Below are 22,862 nucleotides of genomic sequence, written 5' to 3'. Positions count from 1 at the left end.
CACAGCCTTTATTTTAAAGTCTATTTTATCGGATATGAGTATTGCCACTCCTGCTTTCTTTTGGTCTCTATTTGTGTGGTATATCTTTTTCCAGCCCTTCACTTTCAGTCTGTATGTGTCCCTTGTTTTGAGGTGGGTCTCTTGTAAGCAGCATATAGAGGGGTCTTGTTTTTGTATCCATTCGGCCAGTCTTTGTCTTTTGGTTGGGGCGTTCAACCCATTTACGTTTAAGGTAATTATTGATAAGTATGATCCCGTTACCATTTACTTTATTGTTTTGGGTTCGGGTTTATACACCCTTTTCGTGTTTCCTGTCTAGAGGATATCCTTTAGAATTTGTTGGAGAGCTGGTTTGGTGGTGCTGAATTCTCTCAGCTTTTGCTTGTCTGTAAAGCTTTTGATTTCTCCTTCGTATTTGAATGAGATCCTTGCTGGGTACAGTAATCTGGGCTGTAGGTTATTGTCTTTCATCACTTTAAGTATGTCTTGCCATTCCCTCCTGGCCTGAAGAGTTTCTATTGACAGATCAGCTGTTTTCCTTATGGGAATCCCATTGTGTGTTATTTGTTGTGTTTCCCTTGCTGCTTTTAATATTTGTTCTTTGTGTTTGATCTTTGTTAATTTGATTAATATGTGTCTTGGGGTGTTTCGCCTTGGGTTTATCCTATTTGGAACTGTCTGTGTTTCTTGGACTTGGGTGATTATTTCCTTCCCCATTTTAGGGAAGTTTTCAACTATTATCTCCTCAAGGATTTTCTCATGATCTTTCTTTCTGTCTTCTTCTTCTGGGACTCCTATAATTCGAATGTTGGAACGTTTCATATTGTCCTGGAGGTCTCTGAGATTGTCCTCGTTTCTTTTAATTCGTTTTTCTTGTTTCCTCTCTGATTCATTTATTTCTACCATTCTATCTTCTATTTCACTAATCCTATCTTCTGCCTCCGTTATTCTACTATTTGTTGCCTCCAGAGTGTTTCTGATCTCATTTATTGTGTTATTCATTATATTTTCACTCTTTTTTATTTCTTCTAGGTCCTTGTTAAACCTTTCTTGCATCTTCTCAATCCTTGTCTCTAGGCTATTTATCTGTGTTTCCATTTTGATTTCAAGATTTTGGATCATTTTCACTATCAATATTCGGAATTCCTTCTCCGGTAGATTCCCTACTTCTTCCTCTTTTGTTTGGTTTGGTGGGCAACTCTCCTGTTCCTTTACCTGCTGAGTATTCCTCTGTCTCTTCATCTTGGTTATATTGCTGCGTTTGGGGTGGCCTTTTTATATTCTGGTAATTTGTGGAGTTCTCTTTATTATGGAGCTTCCTCACTGTGGGTGGGGTTCTATCAGTGGCTTGTCAAGGTTTCCTGGTTAGGGAGGCTTGTGTTGGAGTTTTGGTGGATGGAGCTGTGTTTCTTCTCTCTGGAGTGCAGTGGAGTGACCCGTAATGGGTTATGAGACATCAAAGGTTTTGGGATAATTTTGAGCTGCCTGTATATTGAGGCTCAGGGGAGTGTTCCTGTGTTGCTGGAGAATTTGGGTGGTATGTCTTGTTTCGGAACTTGTTGGGCCTTGGGTGGAGCTTGGTTTCGGTGTAGGTATGAAGGCATTTGATGAGCTCCTATTGCTTAATGTTCCCTGAATTCAAGAGTTCTCTAATGTTTTCAGGCTTTGGGTTTAAGCTTCCTGCTTCTGGTTTTCAGTTTTATTTTTACAGTAGCCTCTAGACTTCTCCATCTATACAGCACCGATGATAAAACATCTAGGTTATAGATGAAAAGTTTCTCCACATTGAGGGACACTCAGAGAGGTTCACTGAGTTACAAGGAGAAGAGAAGAGGGAGGGGGTAGTTAGAGGTAACTGGAATGAGATGCAGTGAGATCAAGAGAGGAGAGAGCAAGCTAGCCAGTAGTCACTTCCTTATGTGTGCTCTATAGTCTGGACCGCTCAGAGGTATTTACAGAGTTATACGGGGAAGAGGAAAGGGAGGAAGTAGACAGAGGTGACCAGGAGGATAAGGGAGAGGAATGAGTAGGAGAGAGACAAATCCTGCCAGTAACCAGTTCCTTAGGTGTTCTCTACCGTCTGGAACACACAGAGATTCACAGAGTTGGATAGAGAAGAGATGGGGGAGAAAAGATACAGAGGCCACCTGGTGGAGAAAAAGGAGAGTCCAGAGGAGGAGAGAGTGGTCAAGCCAGTAATCTCGCTCTCAGGTAAACTTGGGTAGTGAAGTTTGGGTTTTTAAATGTACAAAATTGACAACAAATACCTAAGAGCAAAGATTAAAAATCTGGAGTAGAGGTTGGATTTTCAAAGATACAATATTAAAGAAAAGCAGAAGGAAAAAGGAAGAAAGAAAAAAGAAAAGAATTATAAATAACAAACAAAAAAACAAAACAAAACAAAACAAAACACCAACAACCATCCAAAGAGTATATATGGTGTCTGCCTTAAAAAAAAAAAAAAGTCTTTTTTTTTTTTAATAGTAATACTAGGTTATAGAAATAAAAATTAGAGGAGAAATAGAAGACTTAACAATTTAAAAAAAGCTCGGAAAAAAAAGAAAAAAAAAGAAAAAAGCAAAAAAAAAAGAATGATTTTAAAAATATTAAAAAATTAAAAATATATCTGGCTCTTCTCTGATGTTGTGGGCCGTGTGGGGTCACTTCCAAGGTGGTTCCCTCAGTTTAACTTCTTCTGTTTGCTGGTTTTTAGGCTCACTAGTTCAGTCGCGCTGTGGGGAGGGGGGATGCTGCAAACAAATAGCACTGTCGTGTGTACACAGTATCTCTGCCCCGCTTGACCTGTCCTTTCTCGCGGCGCACAAACCGCTCCGGCTCTACGATGCTCAGCCGGGAACCGTCTGGGGCCGGCCCTAGGCTGCGTGCACTTCCCCGGTCCCAGCCGCTCAGGTTCGGCCCTCAGGCAGCCCTCAGAGGCACAGATTCGGCTGGAACTGCTCTTTGTGCCCTTCCCAGGTCTGAGTAGCTCAGGAGTTTGGCGAGCGCGGTTGCCGTGGCTTGTCCCCTTTTCCGCCGCTGCCGCTCAGCTCTCTGGGTGGACCGCTGGCGCACCTCGTGAGGCAGACTGTGACTGTCCAGCACCCCCAGAAGTCTTAGCAAAGGAGCCTGCTTGCAATTTGGTAAGTAAAGTCTCTCCGGGTCTGCAATTGCCCCTTTCCAGTCCTTACGGCTCTGGCTGCCTGTCCCCGTCGGGGGATGGTCTGCAGCCGGCTTTTTCCGTTCCGTCCTTTGTTCTGTGCTCAGTCCTGGCGGTGTCTTATGTTCGACCTTTTCGCGTGGTAGCTATCCCACAGTCTGGGTTGCTAGCCCAAGTTAGAACGTTCTGGTTGCACGTGGGGCGTTCCTGCCCGATTCTTGCAAAGCACTGCAGCCCGCGCCTCCCGCGCGTCCCTGCCCTGCCCCCACTTCCCAATGGCGGATGCAGGCGTCTGTGCTGCTTTTCCGCTGGGGGAGTTACTGGTGGGCTTGTAATCTCTTGGTTTTAATTATTTATCTATTTTTCCTTCCTGTTATGTTGCCCTCTGTGTTTCCAAGGCTCGCCACAGACTTGGCAGGGAGAGTGTTTCCTGGTGTTTGGAAACCTCTCTTCTTAAACTTCCCTTCCCGGGACGGGCTTCCCTTCCCGGGACGGAGCTCCCTCCCCACCTCCTTTGTCTCCTTTTTCGTCTTTTATATTTTTTCCTACCTGTTTTTGAAGACAATGGTCTGCTTTTCTGGTTGCCTGATGTCCTCTGCCAGGCTACAGAAGTTGTTTTGTGGAGTTTGCTCGGCGTTGAAATGTTCTTTTGAGGAATTTGTGAGGGAGAACGTGATCTTCCCGTCCTATTCCTCCGCCATCTTTCCCTCCCCCCCCCCTTTTTTTTTTTTTTAAAGGAAAACACCATATATAGTCTTTGGAAGGTTGTTGGTGTTTTTTTTTTTTTTTAATAATTCTTGTGGGTTTTTTTTTTTTGTCTTTCTTCCTTTTTCCTTCTGCTTCTTTTCTTTAATATTGTATTTTTGAAAATCCAACCTCTACTCTAGATTTTTAATCTTTGCTCTCAGGTTTTTGTTGTCAATTTTGTACATTTAAAAACCCAAACTTCACTACCCAAGTTTACCTGAGAGAGAGATTATTGGCTTAACCACTCTCTCATCCTTTGGACTCTCCTTTTTCTCCATCAGGTGGCCTCTGCCTCTTTTTCCCCCATCTCTTCTCTATCCAACTCTGTGAATCTCTGTGTGTTCCAGATGGTAGAGAACACCTAAGGAACTGGTTACTGGCAGGATTTGTCTCTCTCCTTCTCATTCCTCTCTCTTATCCTCCTGGCCACCTCTGTCTACTTCCTCCCTCTCCTCTTCCCCATATAACTCCGTAAATACCTCTGAGCGGTCCAGACTATAGAGCACACATAAGGAAGTGACTACTGGCTAGCTTGCGCTCTCCTCTTTTGATCTCACCGCATCTCATTCCAGTTACCTCTAACTACCCCCTCCATCTTCTCTTCTCCTTGTAACTCAGTGAACCTCTCTGAGTGTCCCTCAATGTGGAGAAACTTTTCATCTTTAACCTAGATGTTTTATCATCAGTGCTGTATAGATGGAGAAGTCTAGAGGCTACTGTAAAAATAAAACTGAAAACCAGAAGCAGGAGGCTTAAGTCCAAAGCCTGAAAACATTAGAGAACTCTTGAATTCAGGGAATATTAAGCAATAGGAGCTCACCAAATGCCTTCATACCTACACCAAAACCAAGCTCCACCTAAGGGCCAACAAATTCAGAAACAAGACATACCACTCAAATTCTCCAGCAACACAGGAACACTCCCCTGAACTTCAATATATAGGCAGCTCAAAATTATTCCAAAACGTTTGATGTCTCATAACCCATTACTGGTCACTCCACTGCACTCCAGAGAGAAGAAACCCAGCTCCACGCACCAGAACTCCAACACAAGCCTCCCTAACCAGGAAACCTTGACAAGCCACTGATAGAACCCCACCCACAGTGAGGAAGCTCCATGATAAAGAGAACTCCACGAATTACCAGAATGTAAAAAGGCCACCCCAAACGCAGCAGTATAAACAAAATGAAGAGACAGAGGAATACTCAGCAGGTAAAGGAACAGGAGAGTTGCCCACCAAACCAAACAAAAGAGGAAGAGGTAGGGGAATCTACCTGAGAAGGAATTCCAAATATTGATAGTGAAAATTATCCAAAATCTTGAAATCAAAATAGAATCACAGATAAATAGCCTAGAGACAAGGATTGAGAAGATGCAAGAAAGGTTTAACAAGGACCTGGAAGAAATAAAAAAGAGTGAAAATATAATGAATAACACAATAAATGAGATCAGAAACACTCTGGAGGCAACAAATAGTAGAATAAGAGAGGCAGAAGATAGGATTAATGAAATAGAAGATAGAATGGTAGAAATAAATGAATCAGAGAGGAAACAAGAAAAACGAATTAAAAGAAACGAGGACAATCTCAGAGACCTCCAGGACAATATGAAACGTTCCAACATTCGAATTATAGGAGTCCCAGAAGAAGAAGACAGAAAGAAAGATCATGAGAAAATCCTTGAGGAGATAATAGTTAAAAACTTCTCTAAAATGGGGAAGGAAATAATCACCCAAGTCCAAGAAACACAGACAGTTCCAAATAGGATAAACCCAAGGCAAAACACCCCAAGACACATATTAATCAAATTAACAAAGATCAAACACAAAGAACAAATATTAAAAGCAGCAAGGGAAACACAACAAATAACACACAAGGGGATTCCCAAAAAGATAACAGCTGATCTTTCAATAGAAACTCTTCAGGCCAGGAGGGAATGGCAAGACATACTTAAAGTGATGAAAGACAATAACCTACAGCCCAGATTACTGTACACAGCAAGGACCTCATTCAAATACGAAGGAGAAATCAAAAGCTTTACAGACCAGCAAAAGCTGAGAGAATTCAGCACCACCAAACCAGCTCTCCAACAAATTCTAAAGGATATTCTCTAGACAGGAAACACAAAAGGGTGTATAAACCCGAACCCAAAACAATAAAGTAAATGGTAACGGGATCATACTTATCAATAATTACCTTAAACGTAAATGGGTTGAACGCCCCAACCAAAAGACAAAGACTGGCCGAATGGATACAAAAACAAGACCCCTCTATATGCTGCTTACAAGAGACCCACCTCAAAACAAGGGACACATACAGACTGAAAGTGAAGGGCTGGAAAAAGATATACCACACAAATAGAGACCAAAAGAAAGCAGGAGTGGCAATACTCATATCCGGTAAAATAGACTTTAAAACAAAGGCTGTGAAAAGAGACAAAGAAGGCCACTACATAATGATCAAAGGATCAATTCAAGAAGAAGATATAACAATTATAAATATATATGCACCCAATATAGAAACACCGCAATATGTAAGACAAATGCTAACAAGTATGAAAGGGGAAATCAACAATAACACAATAATAGTGGGAGACTTTAATACCCCACTCACACCTATGGACAGATCAGCTAAACAGAAAATTAACAAAGAAACGCAAACTTTAAACGATACATTAGATCAGTTAGACCTAATTGATATCTATAGGACATTTCACCCCAAAACAATGAATTTCACCTTTCTTTTAAGTGCTCATGGAACCTTCTCCAGGATAGATCACATCCTGGGCCATAAATCTAAACTTGATAAATTCAAAAAAATCAAAATCATTCCAAGCATCTTTTCTGACCATAATGCATTAAGATTAGATCTCAATTACAGGAGAAAAACTATTAAAAATTCCAACATATGGAGGTTGAACAACACACTTCTGAATAACCAACAAATCACAGAAGAAATCAAAAAAGAAATCAAAATGTGCATAGAAACTAATGAAAATGAAAACACAACAACCCAAAACCTGTGGGACACTATAAAAGCAGTGCTAAGAGGAAAGTTCATAACAATACAGGCATACCTCAAGAAACAAGAAAAAAGTCAAATAAATAGCCTAACTCTACAACTAAAGCAACTAGAAAAGGAAGAACTGGAGAACCCCAGAGTTAGTAGAAGGAAAGAAATCTTAAAAATTAGGGCAGAAATAAATGCAAAAGAAACAAAAGAGACCATAGCAAAAATCAACAAAGCCAAAATCTGGTTCTTTGAAAGGATAAATAAAATTGACAAACCATTAGCCAGACTCATCAAGAAGCAAAGAGAGAAAAATCAAATCAATAAAATTAGAAATGAAAATGGAGAGATCACAACAGACAACACAGAAATACAAAGGATCATAAGAGACTACTATCATCAATTATATGCCAATAAATTGGACAACGTGGAAGAAATGGACAAATTCTTAGAAAAGTACAATTTTCCAAAACTGAACCAGGAAGAAATAGAAAATCTTAACAGACCCATCACAAGCACGGAAATTGGAACGGTAATCAGAAATCTTCCAGCAAACAAAAGCCCAGGTCCAGACGGCTTCACAGCTGAATTCTACCAAAAATTTCGAGAAGAGCTAACACCTGTCCTACTCAAACTCTTCCAGAAAATTGCAGAGGAAGGTAAACTTCCAAACTCATTCTATGAGGCCACCATCACCCTCATACCAAAACCTGACAAAGATGTCACAAAAAAAGAAAACTACAGGCCAATATCACTGATGAACATAGATGCAAAAATCCTCAACAAAATTCTAGCAATCAGAATCCAACAACACATTAAAAAGATCATACACCATGACCAAGTGGGCTTTATCCCAGGGATGTAAGGATTCTTCAATATCCGCAAATCAATCGATGCAATTCATCAAATTAACAAATTGAAAAATAAAAACCATATGATTATCTCAATAGATGCAGAGAAGGCCTTTGAGAAAATTCAACATCTATTTATGATAAAAACTCTCCAGAAAGCAGGAATAGAAGGAACATACCTCAACATAGTAAAAGCTATATATGATAAACCCACAGCAAACATTATCCTCAATGGTGAAAAATTGAAAGCATTTCCCCTAATGTCAGGAACAAGACAAGGGTGCTCACTTTCACCACTACTATTCAACATAGTTCTTGAAGTTTTGGCCACAGCAATCAGAGCAGAAAAAGAAATAAAAGGAATCCAAATTGGAAAAGAAGTAAAACTTTTACTGTTTGCAGATGACATGATCCTCTACATAGAAAACCCTAAAGACTCCACCAGAAAATTTCTAGAGCTAATCAATGAATATAGTAAACTTGCAGGATGTAAAATCAACACACAGAAATCCCTTGCATTCCTATACCCTAATAATGAGAAAGTAGAAAAAGAAAGTAAGGAAACAATTCCATTCACCAGTGCAAGGAAAGAATAAAATACTTAGGAATATATCTACCTAAAGAAACTAAAGACCTATATATAGAAAACTGTAAAACACTGATGAAAGAAGTCAAAGAGGACGCTAATAGATGGAGAAATATACCATGTTCATGGATCAGAAGAATCAACATAGTGAAAATGAGTATACTACCCAAAGCAATTTACAAATTTAATGCAATCCCTATCAAGCTACCAGGCATATTTTTCACAGAACTAGAACAAATAATTTCAAGATTTGTATGGAAATACAAAAAACCTCGAATAGCCAAAGCAATCCTGAGAAAAAAGAATGGAACTGGAGGAGTCAACTTGCCTGACTTCAGGCTCTACTACAAAGCCACAGTCATCAAAACAGTATGGTACTGGCACAAAGACAGACATATAGATCAATGGAACAAAATAGAAAGCCCAGAGATAAATCCACACACATATGGACAACCTTATCTTTGACAAAGGAGGCAAGAATATACAATGGAGTAAAGACAATCTCTTTAACAAGTGGTGCTGGGAAAACTGGTTAACCACTTGTAAAAGAATGAAACTAGATCACTTTCTAACATCACACACAAAAATAAATTCAAAATGGATTAAAGATCTAAATGTAAGACCAGAAACTTTAAAACTCCTAGAGGAGAACATAGGCAAAACACTCTCAGACATAAATCACAGCAGGATCCTCTATGATCCACCTCCCAGAATTCTGGAAATAAAAGCAAAAATAAACAAATGGGATCTAATTAAAATTAAAAGCTTCTGCACAACAAAGGAAAATATAAGCAAGGTGAAAGACAGCCTTCTGAATGGGAGAAAATAATAGCAAATGAAGCAACTGACAAACAACTAATCTCAAAAATATACAAGCAACTTCTGCAGCTCAATTCCAGAAAAATAAACGACCCAATCAAAAAATGGGCCAAAGAACTAAATAGACATTTCTCCAAAGAAGACATACAGATGGCTAACAAACACATGAAAAGATGCTCAACATCACTCATTATTAGAGAAATGCAAATCAAAACCACAATGAGATGAAACTGGAGCCGATTATACAGAGTGAAGTAAGCCAAAAAGAAAAACACCAATACCGTATACTAACACATATATATGGAAGTTAGGAAGATGGCAATGACGACCCTGTATGCAAGACAGGGAAAGAGACACAGATGTGTATAACGGACCTTTGGACTCAGAGGGAGAGGGAGAGGGTGGGATGATTTGGGAGAATGACATTCTAACATGTATACTATCATGTAAGCATTGAATCGCCAGTCTATGTCTGACGCAGGATGCAGCATGCTTGGGGCTGGTGCATGGGGATGACCCAGAGAGATGTTATGGGGAGGGAGGTGGGAGGGGGGGTTCATGTTTGGGAACGCATGTAAGAATTAAAGATATTAAAATTTTAAAAATTAAAAAAAAAAAAAACACAATGAGGTACCACTTCACACCAGTCAGAATGGCTGCGATCCAAAAATCTGCAAGCAATAAATGCTGGAGAGGGTGTGGAGAAAAGGAACCCTCCTACACTGTTGGTGGGAATGCAAACTAGTACAAACACTATGGAGAACAGTGTGGAGATTCCTTAAAATATTGCAAATAGAACTACCTTATGACCCAGCAATCCCCCTACTGGGCATACACACCGAGGAAACCAGAATGGAAAGAGACACATGTACCCCAATGTTCATCGCAGCACTGTTTATAATAGCCAGGACATGGAAACAACCTAGATGTCCATCAGCAGATGAATGGATAAGAAAGCTGTGGTACATATACACAACGGAGTATTACTCAGCCGTTAAAAAGAATTCATTTGAATCAGTTCTGATGAGATGGATGAAACTGGAGCCGATTATACAGAGTGAAGTAAGCCAGAAAGAAAAACACCAATACAGTATACTAACACATATATATGGAATTTAGAAAGACAGCAATGACGACCCTGTATGCAAGACAGGAAAAATGACACAGATGTGTATAACGGACTTTTGGACTCAGAGGGAGAGGGAGAGGGTGGGATGATTTGGGAGAATGGCATTCTAACATGTATACTATCATGTAAGAATCGAATCGCCAGTCTATGTCTGACGCAGGATACAGCATGCTTGGGGCTGGTGCATGGGGATGACCCAGAGAGATATTATGGGGAGGGAGGTGGGAGGGGGGTTCATGTTTGGGAATGCATGTAAGAATTAAAGATTTTAAAATTAAAAAATAAAATAAAATAAATAAATTTAAAAAAAAAAGGAACCAAAGCTAGAAGCCGAGATTATGTTATGGGATTAAACAAATACAAGGGTAAAGAACAATTAAAGAGTTGTAGCACCTCAATGTATTAAATAAATAAGTAAAAAGATATTATTGGGGGTTGAAAATCTGCTGGATTTCAATCACTCCATGATTGAAACATGAGAATATATGTTAAAATTTTAGCACTTCTAAAATTATTATTAATGCATGATTGTTAATGATATAAATGCAAGTTCTAGATATGTAAGAACAAATACATGATGTTAAACAGAGAAAAAATAGAATTTTTGTATTTAATTCAGAAACTATTGTGCTACATCTTAATTCATGCTGGAAAAAAAGAGAGATAAAAGATAATTAAGATATGGCACACAATAATCTGTCTAAGTCATATTAGCAAAACCCAGTTCATAAGAAGAAACATTAATATAAGCTGTCAGGTTATGTGAAATAGAGCCAGACATCCTGGAATGTGAAGTCAAGTGGGCCTTAGGAAGTATCACTATGAACAAAGCCAGTGAAGAGGATGGAATTTCAGTTGAGCTATTTAAAATCCTAAAAGATGACGCTGTGAAAGTACTGTACTTAATATGTCAGCAAATTCAAAAAACTCAGCAGTGGCCACAGGACTGGAAAAAGTCAGTTTTCATTCCAATCCCAAAGAAAGGCAGCGCCAAAGAATGCTCAAACTACCGCACAATTGCACTGTACTTATATGCTAGTAAATAAATGCTCAAAATTCTCCAAGCCAGGCTTCAGCGATATGTGAACCGTGAACTCCCTGATGTTCAAGCTGGTTTTTAAAAAGGCAGAGGAACCAGAGATCAAATTACTAACATCCTCTGGATCATCAAAAAAGCAAGACTTGCCAGAAAAACATCTATGTCTGCTTTATTGACCATGCCAAAGTCTTTGACTGTGTGGATCACAATAAACTGTGGAAAATTCTGAAAGACATGGGAATACCAGACCACCGGATCTGCCTCTTGAGAAACCTATATGCAGGTCAGGAAGCAACAGTTAGAACTGGACATGGAACCACAGACTGGTCCAAATAGGGAAAGGAGTACGTCAAGGCTGTATATTGTCACCCTGCTTATTTAACTTCTATGCAGAGCACATCATGAGACATCCTGGGCTGGAGGAAGCAAAAGCTGGAATCAAGATTGCCAGGAGAAATATCAACAGCCTCACATATGCAGAAGGCACCACCCTTATGGCAGAAAATGAAAAAGAACTAAAGAGACTCTTGACGAAAGTGAAAGAGGAGAGTGAAAAAGTTAGCTTAAAGCTCAAATTCAGAAAACTAAGACCATGACATCCAGTCCCATCACTTTATGGGAAATAGATGGGGAAACAGTGAAAACAGTGACATACTTTATTTTGGGGGGCTCCAAAATCACTGCAGATGGTGATTGCAGCAATGAAATTAAAAGACTGTTACTTCTTAGAAGGAAAGTATGACCAACCTAGACAGCATATTAAAAAGCAGAGACATTAGTTTGTCAACAAAGGTCAGTCTAGTCAAGGCTATGGTTTTTCCAATTGTTATGTATGAATATGAAAGTTGGACTAAAAAGAAAACTGAGTGTTGAAGAATTGATGCTTTTGAACTGTGCTGTTGGAGAAGACTCTTGAGAGTCCCTTGGACTGCAAGAATATCCAACCAGTCCATTCTAAAGGAGATTAGTCCTGGGTGTTCATTGGAAGGACTGATGTTGATGTTGAAACTCCAATACTTTGGCCATTTGAAAAGACCTAGATGCTGGGGAAGATTGAAGGCAGGAGGAGAAGGGGACAACAGAGGATTAGATGGTTGGATGGCATCACTGACTCAGTGAACATGGGTTTGGGTAAACTCCGGAGTTGGTGATGGACAGCGGGGCCTGTCTTGCTGTGGTTCATGGGGTTGCAAAGAGTTGGACACTACTGAGTGACTGAACTGAACTAAACTGAAGCACACAGCTAAATGGCAATGAAATAACACATGGAATAAGATGTATTTCTACTTTGTTGTGAGATGTACAAAATCTTCCTGTAAAAGATAATCTCTGAAGTATGAATTATATTTAAGGTGTGACCCTTAAAACATGGGAGTGAGGAATCCTAAACAGAGAGGGAAGAAAAGTATACTGAGGTGATAGATTTTAGAGTGCATTTAGAGAATGTTAGAGGGGTCCAGCTTGACTGGAGGCATCCAAGCAAATGGGAAAAAGTAGGGAAAGAGAGAGGAAAAGTATCTAATATGAGTTTCTGTAGCTTTATTCCACATTAAAAATCTACATGCTTTATTCTATATAGTATTGTGTCTTTGTAAAATATGATATTATCCTACATCATAGACATTTTTGAATTGGAGATATATATAAATAATTAAGCAAATTGTCAAGACCTGGAGAGTTAATAGTCACGAAGGTCTGACTCCCAAGCATATTCTTGTAGCACTGTAGTTTTTCCAACATAGTGACTTCTGGCATTACTAAGTTAGACTTGGATCAGAGTTGGGTAGGTAAAATATAAATATCCTTGTTGTTGTTCAGCTTTTAAGTCATTTCTGAGTTTTTTTTGCAACCCCATGGACTATAGTCCACCATGTTCCTCTGTTCATGGGATTCCCCAGGCATCAGTACTGGACTGGGTTCCTATCATCTTTTCCAGGGTATCTTCCTGACCCAGGGATCAAACCTCATCTCCTGCCTAGTAGTCAGATTCTTTACCACTGAGCCACCTGGGAAGCCCAGAATGTAAATATAGATAAAAGACAAAACAAAGAAAACTACAACCATTATTGAGAACTACAGGTTGAGAGAGGTTTGTGTCCCCCTACAGAGGACTACTCTTGTGGCTCAGCTAGTAAAGAAGCAACGTGGGAGACCCTGGGTTCCATTTCTGGGTTGGGAAGATCCCCTGGAGAAGGGAAAGGCTACCCACTCTGGTATTCTGGCCTACAGTCCATGGTGTCACAAATAGTCAGACAGGACTGACCAATTTTCACTTCACTTCACAGATGACTATATTCTAAGACTACATAAGAAATTTCTAGGACAAGAATCATGACAAGATTTACATATCTCGATCTAGTAATGATTAAGATATTACCACTATAAATAATTTTGTATATCAGTTCAAAAAGGCTTCATGTCATATATATAGTGAACTATCTGATTAGGACCACAGAATATGAAAATGAGTACATTTGTTAAAAATAAAGCATTAGATGAAGAGTAAAGCTGGAACTCCAAATTTTGTACTCTGAAACACATGGCTCTTATAAAACATCAATCCCGTTTAACACCAATTGCCCCCATTCTGCTTTATTTACATTGGCTCATATCTTGTCTTGTTAAAATGATGTTAAAATAACGTTCTTTCTTTTTATTTTTCTTTTAGGAAAGAAACATAAATTGTTCAATTCATGAGCCCATTTAAATGGGAAGGTTTTAGTTTCCTTCTTTAAATGATAAAATAAAGTTTGGAAATAAAATTTGATATTTTCAAAGCATTATCATCAGACATTTAGACTTTGACAAATGTCTTCTGATATATTTTTTAGAAGATAATTTTTTAATATAAATGTATTTATTTTAATTGGAGGCTAATTACTTTACAATATTTTATTGGTTTTGCCATACATCAACATGAATCTGCCACAGGTGTACATGTGTTCCCTATCCTGAACCCCCTCCCACCTCTCTCCCCATACCATCCCTCTGGATCATCCCAGTGCACCAGCCCCAAGCATCCTGTATCATGCATCAAACATGGACTGGCGATTCATTTCACATATGATATTATACATGTTTCAATGCCATTCTCCCAAATTATCCCACCCTCGCCCTCTCCCACAGAGTCCAAAAGACTGTTCTACACATCTGTGTCTCTTTTGCTGTCTTGCATACAGGGTTATTATTACCATCTTTCTAAATTCCATATATATGCGTTAGTATACTCTATTGGTGTTTTTCTTTCTGGCTGACTTCACTCTGTATAATAGTGTCAGGAGCTGCGTTAGGCATTACTGACAAAATGGAGGCACGGCCCCCAGCCCCCTCTCCTCATTCCACAGGCACAGACCTGGGATGAAGGAGTTAGGCCTTGTAATTCTGATTTGTCTTTTCCTCTCCTCGGCTGAGTTGACTGAAAAGGAAAATTAAGGTGCTTATTGTTCTTGAGAAGAGCATGAGAAGGCACAAAGCCTTCTGCAGCTGTGCTCAGAAAATAATTCATAAATTTAATCACTGACATTTGTTCAAGAGAGATTGCTATCTGAAGCTTATTTGTGAGGAAAATGTTTATGCAAAGGAGTTTACTGAATTTAGAGCTTAGAAATAATTAAAATAGTTAGAAGTTAAAGATTTAAGGAGTGTTGTCAAGTTAGCATATTTTACTATAGCTTATAGAAGTTAGGAATTTTTAGAGACAGTGAGCTCAGGATGTTAGGGGCAAACAGGATTTAGGAAGATAAGTAGTAAACTGAGGAATGTAGCATGAACTACAATGTAATCACCAGTTAACTATAGGACACATTAGAGGAGGTAGATAAAAGATGGTAAAGCTGATTCTGAGAGAATTCCTGAAGCAGGAACTCTGTTTGAAGAGCAACAATGATTTATGGAGACAATAAATCTGGGAGAAGGGGGAACTCTGACCTAATGCTTTTGTAAAAGTATAAAAGAAAATCTTAAACTTGAAATAAAGAGGCAGGACAAAAGAAAACTGAGAGGCTGCCTCATCACCGACACCGTCCATCTCTTCAGGTTGAATCCCTGGCTGCTGGAGCTGGACTCCAGCATAATAGGCTCCAGTTTCATCCACCTCATTACAACTTCTCTCAGAAGAGAACTTTTTGATGACAATTTTTTTTTTTAGAAACGTCAAAATGGTAATTTTTTTCAATTTTCTCTCCTATGAAAATCCTATTTAATTGTATGTCCCTCGTGATTTTTTTTTTGCTTTTTTATTCTTCTGTGCAAATTACTTTTATAATTGTTGTGTTATATTTGCGCAGTTCAGTTCAGTTCAGTTTAGTCGCTCAGTCGTGTCTGACTCTTTTCGACCCCATGAATTGCAGCACGCCAGGCCTCCCTGTTCACCACCATCTCCCAGAGTTCACTCAAACTCATGTCCATCGAGTCCGTGATGCCATCCAGCCATCTCATCCTCGGTCGTCCCCTTCTCCTCCTGCCCTCAATCCCTCCCAGCATCAGAGTCTTTTCCAATGAGTCAAATCTTCGCATGAGGTGGCCAAAGTACTGGAGTTTCAGCTTCAGCATCATTCCTTCCAAAGAAATCCCAGGGTTGATCTCCTTCAGAATGGACTGGTTGGATCTCCTTGCAGTCCAAGGGACTCTCAATAGTCTTCTCCAACACCACAGTTCAAAAGCATCAATTCTTCGGCGCTCAGCCTTCTTCACAGCCCAACTCTCACATCAATACATGACCACAGGAAAAACCGTAGCCTTGACTACACGGACCTTAGTCGGCAAAGTAATGTTCCTCTTTTGAATATGCTATCTAGGTTGGTCATAACTTTTCTTCCAAGGAGTAAGCGTCTTTTAATTTCATGGCTGCAGTCACCATCTGTGGTGATTTTGGAGCCCCAAAAAATAAAGTCTGACACTGTTTCCACTGGTTCCCCGTCTATTTCCCATGAAGTGATGGGACCAGTTGCCATGATCTTCGTTTTCTGAATGTTGAGCTTTAAGCCAACTTTTTCACTCTCCTCTTTTACTTTCATCAAGAGGCTTTTTAGCTCCTCTTCACTTTCTGCCAAGTGTTTATATATTTCAGTTATCCTAGTCATATAATCCTTTTTTCTTATATGTAACATAATTATATATATCATATATAATATAATATCTTACATATAATCTTTTCCCTTATAATATTTGCCATGTTTTCTAAGAGCATTTTTTTTCATGCTACTATAGATGAAACTAAACACAATCCATCAAAAAAGCCTCAGGTTTCCCTACAAAATATTTCTCAATTTTCTCCTCTTCATGGTAGTCACAAAGATGATTTGCAATTGCCATTCTTTTCCAAGATTAGCGTCACAGTGATTTCTTTTTAATTATCTTTTAATTGGAGGATAATTGCTTTACAACATTGTTTTGGCCTCTGGCACACATCAACATGGATCAGCCACAGGTATATGCATGTCCGTTTCTTCCTGAACCCACCTCCCCTGTCCCATCCATCCCACCCCTCTAGATTGTCACAGAGCACTGGGTTGAGTTCTGTGTGCTAATTCCCACTTGAACTGAACTGAATGTCAGACAACATTTATTTCAGTTCCTCAAATAAAGTGTATATGTTTTCTTCTAATACATCAAAGGGCACAGGTCCTGGAGACGAGACAGGAATTCTAAACCATAATGAGTACCACCCTATTTGCTTTAAATCTTAATGTGCCACTTTAGAGCATACCTTCCTCGTGGCGATTTTCATCTCCATGTTTCTCAGGGTGTAGACAAGAGGGTTCAGCATGGGGGCAATCACAGTGTAAAACACAGAGATGTCCTTGTCCTTATTTTTGCTCCCTGCAGGTAGAACACAAGTATAAACACAGGGCATAAAGAAAAACACTACAACTGTTACGTGAGAACTACACGTTGAGAGATTTTTTTCACCCTGCAGTAGAATGTGTTCTAAGGTTATATAGTATGACTATGTAAGAAGCTACTAGAACAAGAAATATGACAACTATCACCATTCCTGAATTTGCAATCACTAAGATACTCACAACATGAATATCCTTGCACACCAATTTCAAAAGAGCCTTCACATCACATAGGTAGTGATCTATCTAATTAGGACCACAGAAAGGTAACTTGAGTACCATGAGAAGTAAAGCAATAGAATGCCAAAAACTGACAACCCAGGCCAGGATGATCAACATGTCTGTTCATGATGACCATGTAGTGCAGAGGCTTGACGATGGCAATGTAGTGATCAAAAGCCATGGACACCAAGATGGATATTTCCACACCCACCAGCAAGTGGGCAGTGAAGAGCTGGGTCATACAGTTGTTATAGGAAATGTTTTTTCTTGCTGCAGCTAAGTCCCTGATTAGCTTGGGGACCACCGTGGAGGTGTAGCTGACATCCATGAGGGCGTGGTGACAGAGAAAGTAGTACATTGGTTGTTGCATTAGATGGCTGCAGATGATGGTGAGTAAGATGATAAAATTCCCCATTAATATAGCCAGGTAACAGAATGGGAACAAGGAAAAGAACAGTAGCTCTATTTTCTTATTTCTCCACAACCCTATGAAAACAAATTCTGTAACATTGTTTGGGTTTTCCATGAGGTTGAGTAGAGTTCAGGACACACAGCAGAAATTCACTTCATCTTAAACAATAGAGAACATAATACATCTTTAATTGTGTATTTAAAGTTTTGGATTATTTTCTTGTACATTGAGCAAAGATGTAGGTCACAGAAAATATACTATAAGCAACCTATCATTTGATATTAACAGCAGCATATTTTGAACAATATTTAATAAAAATAGTAATTATGTCTGGAACATAACAACCCAACCAAGAGGTGGTATTCCAATACTCATTTTATATTTGCAAAATAAAAGTAAGAGGTTTCAGTAATTTGCAACAAATCATTAAGAGATTAACTTGCAATCAAACTAAGATGAACCTGACTCTGATACCAGAGTTGATGCTCTTGGAAACTATGCAACAACATTCACTTACCATGGAAATTTCAGCTTTTGTCCATCTCTGTAAAAAATATAAAGTCATTCTCCATCCAAGCCTTTAGCCATCTATGTAATGGCTATTTATGTGTTTAAGAAAATCTCTCCACTTCTCCATGTGCATGTATTTCACATACGAAGTCCCAACTTCTGATGAACATTCTATACGTTCAATGGAACTAAATGTTATTTTTGAAATTTTTGAAAAATGCTTTTGATCATAGCAGACCATATCTGTTAGTTGAAAATATTTTCATTGACTCTGGTTAGAGTCATATGTAATAAAGATTCAGAACATAGAGATTCTGGAAACAGAGAAGTTAACCATAGTGTGAACCATCTGAATATAGGAAGAAAGGTAATCATTATGTAAAAATTCATTTTAACCTTAATTTCAATAAATATATTTTGCAGAGGTTTCTGTTGATACTCCTTAGAGCTAGTAGCTTTTGTTTATGTGTTTTGGGTTTTTTTGTTTGTTTGTTTTTTACATTGGGTGAACTCAACACAAAGAATGACTAAACTAACTAAATATATTAACTAAATATAGTTAAACACTTTAGAACAGTGTCTCCTTTTGGATGTAGTAAATCAAGGAGAGCAGAGTGAATATGTTGAAAAAATCAACTTTTACCCAAATCTAAATATTCTCCACAGTAAAAACATTGTTTGCATCAAATATTGTTAATTGCAATGAGTTGTTGTTTAATGGCATCATTGAGGAACAATGTGACATGTTAGATAGACCCATCATCTAATGATACAGGCTCACATGTCCTGTTTGATTTTTATTGAGCATTAAACAGTCCATCCTCTCTGAGCCTTCTTCAACTGGTAGATGAAATTAATACTGCTGGATCTATTTGCGTTACAGCAAGAACAGAATGTGAAATTCATACAAAATATATCCAATAAAATGAGCTTATGATTCTAACTTTTCAACTACAAAGGACAGGACTCCAACAAATATTCACAGGAAAACCAATGGTTCTATAAGAAATTAGACACCAGCACCTACATCAGTTAATGGCTTTATCTTTAGATTATATTCTGCCACAGGAAGATTGATTGAGGAACTTTTATTAGACTTACAGAAGTTTAAGGAAGAAACATAGGTGTTGGTTTAAGTTTGCTCTGTGTACAAATGGAGAGCTTAGCAAAGTACTTCTTTGTTTATAAATTGAGAAACCTAGTCTATGTTTGTGTGGAAGACTCGGATCACATAATATAAACAAATTTAAAGAAACTTTAATTAAAATTATAATAGAAATTATAGAAAACCTAGAGACCAAAACTGTAGAACATGCAACTCTTGGTTTCAGCCTCAGCAACCCTTAATATTTGAATCAGTGCTGCACTACTTAATACAGACTCAAGGAAAATACAGACTCATGGAAAAAGATCCTTCAGTCCAGACCTTATTCTTCCAGTCTTCCTTCAAAACAGAAAAAAAAAAAAAAAGGACTGTGCCTTGTCTGTTTCTTTGTCCCTCCCTGCTCTCTCTCTCTTTCTCTTCTTGCATCCAGCCCACACACATACCACCATCACCCAAATACATATTTAGATACCAAGGGCTTTGGGAGTGAAAGAAGAATATTGAGTCCAACTTTTCACATACATTTCAGTTAAGGTATTTCTTCCAAAAATCCCTCCTTCAAGCTTTAAATTCTTAAAAAAAGAAAAGAAAAGCTTAGTGAGGAATAGTTTGCAAAGATATACCAAACTACAGTTTGAGAGAGAAAAAAAAAAAGCACTTAAATAAGCATATTTATATAAAAGGAATTTATAATTAAGGTCATGAGAGTACATGGACAGTGTAAAAACCCAAGGGTAATTTGATAAAATTTTTATCAAAATTATAGATGTTTATCATATCAACAATAAAGTAAAAAATCATGAAATTAACATGTGTGGTTTTTATTATCTTCTGTATTTAAAGTAAAGTGTTGAGACGAAAAGAGATAGTTACAATGTCATTTTCTCAGTCATGTCCGACTCTTGGAGAACCCAAGGGCTGTAGCCCTCCAGGCTGTCTCCTTGGAATTCTCCAAGAAGGAATACTGAAGTCGGTTGCCATGTGCTTCTCCAAGAGATCTTCCCAATCCAGGGATCAGAACCAGTTTTCCTGTATTTCAGGCAAATTCTGTACCATCTGAGCTCCTGCTACTGCTGCTGCTGCTGCTGCTGCTGCTAAGTCGCTTCGGTCATGTCCAACTCTGTGTGACCCCATAGAAGGCAGTTCATCAGGCCCTGCCATCCCTGGGATTCTCCAGGCAAGAACACTGGAGTGGGTTGCCATTTCCTTCTCCAATGCATGAAAGTGAAAAGTGAAAGTGAAGTCGCTCAGTAGTGTCCGACTCTTAGCAACGTCATGGACTGCAGCCTACCAGGTTCCTCCATCCATGGGATTTTCCAGGCAAGAGTACTGGAGTGGGGTGCCATTGCCTTCTCCGAGCTATATACTAACTACCAGCAGTACTGATAATTTACTTTGGGGATGAAACTACATCTGATACAGAAGCTGGTTAACCTTAAATTATCCATTCACTCTCCAAGATCCATATGTCTTCGGCAACAGGCAAAATGAGAGAGTTGAATGTGTATGTTGTGGGAATCACCACCCTTGCATCTTTCAATGTGTGACATTGGCAATAATCTCTGCAATCCTGCAGAGATGTGATTCAGCTTTGATTTACTGTTTTCCTAGGTAGGACAGTAACAGTGTCTTACACTTGGCTTTTCCTGACATAATGTCTCTTACTTCACAAGTCACCCAAACAATTCTGTCAGTTGCTAAGAATATCTATTCCAATTATGCATTCTGGAGCTGAGGAAATAACCACGGCATGTGTTCCATGATCACTGGACCCACTGTAAATAGACCTGAGCTAAAATTACATTGATTGCCAGACCTCCATATACTCTTATTCTGATTGAGGAACTATAGTATTGCTTTGGATCTCTTGGAATAAGTTTCAGGTCAAAGCCAGTGTTCTGAAAGATCGGATTATTTACTTTTCCACAGTGCATTCAGTTTAGTCGCACAGTCGTGTCCAACCCTTTGCGACCCTAGGAATTGCATCACGCCAGGCCTCAATGTCCATCATCAACTCCCAGAGTTCACTCAAACTCACGTCCATCATGTCACATCACGTTGACGCCATCTCCACAGTGCATAGTTAACCTGATAAAAGGTCGGAGGTCCAAATCTGAGGGAAAGATACATTATAATATTTTAGTAAGGTACCAAAGTCCTTCTTCAAGGGTACTGAATCCCCTATTTTGCTCATAGCATTCTGAATCTGTAAACTGGCTCAAGTCTGGGAATTGATTTTGATGACGTGAATTTCTCTTTTAATGATTTGAGCCAGATATTTGTTTATGCAATCTAGAATTTTCTGCTGACATAGTTCAACTGAGAACTGCATAAGCGTCCTCTCTATTTTACTGTAGAAACACCATGAGCAGCTAGACAATACTCTAAGTCCTCTTCTGCTGATTATTCTGATTGTCATTTTGACTCTTTTCTTTTTCTTTGCTTTAGAGGTTCTTTTAAAGAATTCAAGATGTAGTCCACAGGTTGGTAGTAAACACCAGTTTATTAAGTATTTAAACTGGTACCATTCAAGGATCAAAGTGAAAGGAAAGAAGTGAATTTGAAATAACACATAGTAAATTAATCTCAACAGTCAGGTGTAAAGCACCTTCATTTGGCTCTTAGCAGCTAAGTCCAGTGGTCAGCACACCTGAGTTCCCGAGAGACCACCATCCTTACACCTATGCGTGGAGGGGACCTCATCATGAGTCCGGGAGCCCATCATTTTATATTTTACAAAATTCTTTGTTCTCAAAGGCATTTGAAGAGTTTATGCATGAGAGAAGTGGAAAACAACCTGTTTCCCCCTTGACTGGCCAGATCAGAGGAGGAAAACAGAGTATCCCCAACCCTTACTGTTGTTGATCTTTATCTGCTCTTCAGGTTTTTCCCCTTTCTAAGCTGATGTTTTCATGATGTTCCCATTAAAACACATGTACTTCACTGTGTTTTAAATACATAAGTTGTTTAAGTACAAGTAAAGTTTAATTGCTCAAGTTGTTTGTGTACAAGCAATGAACACAGTACATCAGGTCACCATCTGGTGCATGCTTCATCAAAACAGCAGCCCAATGGGGCAGTAACATTAAGTTATTAACAATAGCACTACACTCTACTGCCCATGATATGTAACTAAGCCCACCTTGCCTTTGGGGATGAGTGCCAATACTTGGCTAATATTCCCCAGGAATAGTAACACATTCAAATTTGCAAACCAGAAACCAGAGGGCTGGCATATAGAAAAGAGCTTCTCAAGGATGTCAAACTCCCCCCTTCAAATTTATCTCTCACAGTTGTGATGAAAGCTTTGTGCTCTGTACCTTCCCAGGGAGATTGAATAGATCTTCCACAACGAATTTTCTTATGTTACAGTCTATTCCTGTTAATCTCTTCCTCCATATTAAACTGAAACAGTTTCAGTACTTCTAAGCCAAATA

The 22,862-nt window shown here is 38.8% G+C and overlaps 1 pseudogene; it reads right to left on the bottom strand.

Moving 5' to 3' along the window:
- Positions 1-16,899: 16,899 nt before the first annotated feature.
- On the bottom strand, positions 16,900-17,924 carry LOC106992018 (olfactory receptor 4P4-like; annotated as a pseudogene).
- Between the last annotated feature and the right edge of the window lie 4,938 nt (positions 17,925-22,862).

This window comes from Ovis aries, chromosome 4 (assembly GCF_016772045.2).
Source record: "Ovis aries strain OAR_USU_Benz2616 breed Rambouillet chromosome 4, ARS-UI_Ramb_v3.0, whole genome shotgun sequence".
Taxonomy (NCBI): Eukaryota; Metazoa; Chordata; class Mammalia; order Artiodactyla; family Bovidae; genus Ovis; species Ovis aries.
Note: the sequence above shows the minus strand (reverse complement) of the source record. Positions and strands in the feature narration are given on the sequence as shown.